Below are 6,000 nucleotides of genomic sequence, written 5' to 3' on the forward strand. Positions count from 1 at the left end.
ATAAAAATCTACCTCCTAAACAAAAGTATACTCCTCTTATGTTTGTTAAAGGAGAGTCCTCAAACTCAAAAGGGAAAAGTACTTATCAAGATTTTTCTAAAAATTCAAAAACCTAGAAACAGCCATGTCAAGTTTAATCAGAATCGAAATCCACTAGCTGAAAAGATAGTTGATTTACTCAAGGGGCTATTAAAATCTAACTCTATAGGTCATTCCTACAAGTATACACAAAAGAAGACCAACTATGTTCCTAAACCCAAAACAGTTATGAAATGGGTTCCTAAAGTCACCTGCTTGGTTGCTCACACTACTTTCAAAGCAACAAGTCATTCAAAGTGGTACCTAGACAGTGGATGCTCCAGGCATATGACAGGTGACAAAGCCTTATTCACCGATCTGAAAGATATGACTGATGGTTCAGTCACATTTGGTGATGGTAGCAACTGCAAGATTATAGGCCAAGGTACGGTTCAACTTTTTAATCTTCCTGTGTTTAAAAATATTTTATACGTTGAAGGCCTAAAGCACAACTTGCTTTGTATATCACAAATATGTGATAATAACCATAATGTTCGGTTTTCTAATCAAAGCTGTGAAATACTAAACAATAAGGGTTCTGTAATATTAACTGGACGTAGAACGTCTGAAAATTGCTATATTATTAGTGAATCCAGCTCATCTAATCAAACACGTTACATGGTCCATACAGACGAGACTGATTTATGGCACAAACGTCTTGGACATGTACATTATCGAAATCTATATCGATTGAGCAAATGAGAACTTGTAAGAGGTTTACCCAAACTTCAGAAACTAGATAAAATATGTGGTGAGTGCCAGATAGGCAAACAAACAAAGAACTCACACAAAAAGGTGAATTCAAATACCACATCTAGTCCACTCGAACTTCTCCACATGGACCTGATAGGACCTACCAGAACGGAAAGTCGTGGTGGTAAAAAATACATCTTGGTAATAGTTGATGACTTTACCAGATTCACTTAGGTAGTCTTCTTAAGGGATAAATCTGAAACCCTTGAAGAAGTAAGAAAAGTTCTCAAAAGGATTCAAACTGAAAAATCTTCTCAAATCAGTAAAATTCGTAGTGATCATGGATATGAATTTGAGAATAGCAATTTTGAGAAGTTCTGTACCGACCAAGGAATATTACATGAATTCTCTGCTCCCAAAACTCCACAACAAAATAGAATTGTAGAAAGAAAGAATAGGGTGCTTCAAGAAATGGCTAACGTCATGTTGAATAGCATGAAGCTCTCTAAAAATCTTTGGGCTGAAGCAGTCAACACAGCTTGCTATATTATTAACCGAGTCTACACTAGAAAAGATAATAATAAAATGGCTTACGAATTGTGGTTCAATAAAAAGCCTACTGTTAAATACTTTCGAGTTTTTGGCAGCAAGTGCTATATTTTACGTGATCGTGAAAATTTGAGAAAGTTCGATACGAAGAGTGATGAAGGTATTTTTCTAGGATACTCTTTAAACAATCGAGCTTATAGAGTTCTGAACAAAAGGACTGGTGTGATTCAAGAATCCATTAATGTTGTCATTGATGATCACTTAAACACACCAATCTCTAATTCAGATAATGATGAAGTACTAATCATTGATAAACCCGATACTTCATCGAATCTGATTGATTCTGAGTTGAGGACTGTTAAAGATCATCCAACCACACAAATTCTTGGAAACCCTCTCACCGGTGTTCGCACCCGTAGACAACTTGAGGATATATGTAATTATGTATGTTTTACATCCCAAATTGAACCATCTAACGTAAAAGAAGCTCTGGCTGATGAGAACTGGATTGTTGCGATGCAAGATGAACTCAACCAATTCGTAAGAAATGATGTTTGGTATCTCGTACCAAGACCTAAAGATAAACACATCATTGGAACAAAATGGATTTTCAAAAATAAGTCTGACGAATGTGGAAATATAATTAGAAACAAGGCTAGACTGGTGGTACAAGGTTATACTCAAATTGAAGGGATTGATTTCGATGAAACCTTTGCACCGATAGCACGTCTTGAATCTATCGGACTATTTATATCCATTGCATGTTTTAGAAAGATAAAGATCTATCGGATGGATGTGAAAAGTGCTTTTCTAAATGGCGATTTACATGAAGAAGTCTATGTTGAGCAGCCAATGGGATTTGAAGATTCCAAAAATACTGATCATGTATATCGGCTTAAAAGGCACTTTATGGATTAAAACAAGCACCCAAGGCATGGTATGATAAAATAACAAAATTTCTTTTAAGTCATAATTTTCATATGGGATCTATTGATAAAACTCTATTTGTTAAGAAACATAATGATCATATCTTAATGGTGCAGATTTATGTTGATGATATTATTTATGGATCAACTTGTACTGACTTGACAAGTGAGTTTGCAAATTTGATGAAATCAAAGTTTGAAATGAGCATGGTTGGGGAATTGACTTATTTCCTTGGATTGCAAGTAAAGCAACAACCTGAAGGAATATTCATTTCTCAATCTAAGTATGCCTTGAACCTAATCAAGAGATTTGGATTTGAAAATGGCAAAAATTTTGATACTCCTATGAGTACTACCCTGAAACTATCAAAAGACTCTAATGGTAAAAATGTTGACTCAAAACTTTATCGGAGTATGATTGGTAGTTTGTTATATTTAACTGCTAGTAGACCTGATATTTCTCTAAGTGTTGGTATTTGCGCAAGATATCAATCTGATCCAAAAGAATCTCACTTGATTGCTGTCAAGCGAATTATTAGATATGTCGCAAGTACTGTAAATCTTGGTCTCTGGTATCCTCATGAAACCAATGTCCAATTAGCTGGGTACTCGGATGCTGACTGGGCTGGCAATCTAGATGATAGAAAATCAACCAGTGGTGGTTGTTTTTTTTATTGGAAATTGTCTAGTTTCCTGGTTTAGTAAGAAACAAAATTCTATATCACTTTCAACAGCTGAAGCTGAGTATATTGCAGCTGGTAATGCATGTACACAGCTTGTCTGGATGCAACGAATGCTAAGTGATTATGGAATTAAACAGGATTCTATGTTATTACATTGTGATAATTCCAGTGCGATAAATATTTCAAAAAATCCTATTCAGCATTCTCGTACTAAGCATATTGACATTAGATTTCATTATATAAGGGAATTAGTAGAAGAAAATGTTATATCTCTAGAATATATTCCTACTGAAGATCAACGTGCTGATATTTTCACAAAACCTCTTGATAAAAGCAGGTTCAAAAAGATGAAATTTAATCTTGGCGTGTGCATTTTAAATTGATAATTTATGCCTTCTTGTATAATATTTGCTAGATTGAATTCCAATTTTTGTTTAAATTGTAAGAAAAATGAATTTTTGGGCATTCTTCGACCTGTCGTGAGTATGATGACATTAATATGAATGACATTTTTGAGGAACTGGATTCTGACTCAGCTAATGATCCAGATTTTGTACCATCTGATGTTGATGCACGTCTGAGTGCATTAGAAGGTAGAGTTGAGGATATAAATGTTAAGTTGGAAAACATGTCTGTTGCTCATGATTTGCAATTCAAGTATATGCGCAAATATCTTAGGCGCTTGAACAAAGGCATGCACCAACTTGATCCTTCTATTCCTGCTCCATCTTCAAGTTCTAGTTCTGTCTAGTTTCTATGAGACTTTTGGTATGTAATAACTTTATTACTTTGCTCTTGTTTGATTGAGTTTGAGTTGGATTTTATGCTGGATATTTGTTCTTAATGTAATATTTCTGCTGGATATATGTGATGCTATCTTGAGTATCTCTATGACTCTTTTGCTATACTCTATTTTCTCCTTATGTTTACTCTCATTCCTTTATTTAGTTCTCCTTTGTCATATTGTGACAAAAAGGGGGAGAATGGTTTGTTGTTAATGTGCTTGTGAGAGGAGTAGCATTGGTTATGTTACTCGGGGGGAGTGGGGTGTCAAGGAGAATATATGTTTGATCTTGTTGAATGATAATGGTTGAATGTTGACACTGGTTGAATGTTGAAAATTGAATATTGATTTGCAGGTACTAACCAGTTGTTTTACTTTTTATCATGGTTATGTGTTTTGTCACTAATTTGACAAAGGGAGAGATTGTAAGTGCTATTGTTTCTATCCCTGTTTGTTGTCAAATTTGTAGTGCCAAAATCACTATTATACTCTGTTATATATAACTTGCATAAGTGAAGCTTTCTCAAGGATCAACATTCATAAACAAGCTAAGCTCACAACAAGCAAAGCTCAAGATCTTGAATGAAAGAACTGCTCACAAGACTCAAGTTGAACAGAAAGTACAAGTTTAAACTCAAGCTGAACTCAAGACTCAAGCTGAAACTCAAGCCACTTTCAAGATTGAGCTACTTCAAGGTTTAATCTACATCAAGACTTCAAGGCTCATTCTTCATGGTCTCTTGTTTCAATGTCCATACTTCATGATTGAGGTTTGTTTGACCATAGGATGACCTTAGAAGTAGGTCATTTTGGATACATAAGCCGAATGTTATTTTACATGTGATTGGTCTGTTCTTTGACTAGTCCTAGGCCTTCTTCGACTAGTCCTAGACTTGCTTCGACCAGTCTAAGAAATTCCTCGATCGATCGTAAGTTTGTTACAAATTCGGATAAAATCGTTAGCCTTCGACTAGTCACGGAATGCATTCGACCGATCGTAGAGAACAGTGTCGACCGATCTTGGACCCGTCGTACAATCTACGACTCGAAGTCGGCGAACCTGCGGGACCTACGACCCGATCGAAGGTAACCTACGACGATCGTAGGTGACCTACGACCGATCGTAGGAGAGCTACGACGATCGTAGAACGGTCTAAGCATATCCCGCTGAATTTTTCAAATATCCTATTAGAGCTTCGACTAGTCGAAGAGCACTCTAGACGATCGAAGACCCGATCTTCTCACCTATAAATAGTGCACGAATCTCAGAAAAAATCATCGATTTAATTAAAGTATTCACGCCAATCTTCGTCGAACTTCTGAGAGATAATTCTGTGCTCCATCTAAGCTAAGTGTGCTTATTTAATATTCTCTTTCCTTAGCTTTATTTTAATTGATTTTGTTTCTTATATTCCAATCTGATTTGATAAAGAGGAATTATTATTCCCTTTCTTTGGAATCAAAATCAATTAAGGCAAGCCCTATTTGGTTTAATTTAAAATCTATTAGAACTAGAACCATTGTAATCGAGTACTGGACATTGAACTTGGACATTCAATCATCTACTTTGATTTGGTTCTACCGGGCTGCTACAACGAAGGAGATATTCAGGTATTTTACATATTGTAAATTCCTTTCTATTTTTTGGTTTCCTTCAAGATTTACCAGAAAAATCTTGTTATATTGGTTATCTGAGGAGAGCCAGGAAAACTCAGAAGTGGGGTTTTTTTAATTGTGTAAGCCCACAGACAAAGACACAATTGTAAGGGTTTTGGGTGAACCTGGGAAAACCTATTTTTAGTGAACGCTAATATCCCCTGTGTGAGGATATTAGGAGTGGAGTAGCTTTTTGTGTGGCTGTTGTATAACAGTTGGTGAACACACAGGCGAACCACTATAAACCTTTGAGTTGTGGTTGATTGATTTATTCTTTTAATCTTTTAATTAATTTTTGTGGGATGTATGTATGGTGGTGAATGTTGTAATTATTTCAAGCTTTGTGAGAATGTTGTAATAGCTTAGAATTTACTTTCTGCTATTCCTTTATAAGCTTGTTTTTCAATTTCATTTGAAAGTTGTTCCAGCAAGGTTGCCCTGCCATTTTTATGGTGTATGGCTGTCCCTAAAACAATACATTTTTAATTACAAGTTATTTCATTTCAGTTTGTATTTAATTCTGTATTCCTCTTCGATTTGAGACTTGATACAAAGACCTTTCTAGAAATAAGGTTGTCCTACCATAAACTCTGTTTTTGGTGTAAGGTTGTCCTTAGAATAACATTTGTAT

Source organism: Magnolia sinica, chromosome 19 (genome assembly GCF_029962835.1).
Source record: "Magnolia sinica isolate HGM2019 chromosome 19, MsV1, whole genome shotgun sequence".
Lineage (NCBI taxonomy): Eukaryota > Viridiplantae > Streptophyta > Magnoliopsida > Magnoliales > Magnoliaceae > Magnolia > Magnolia sinica.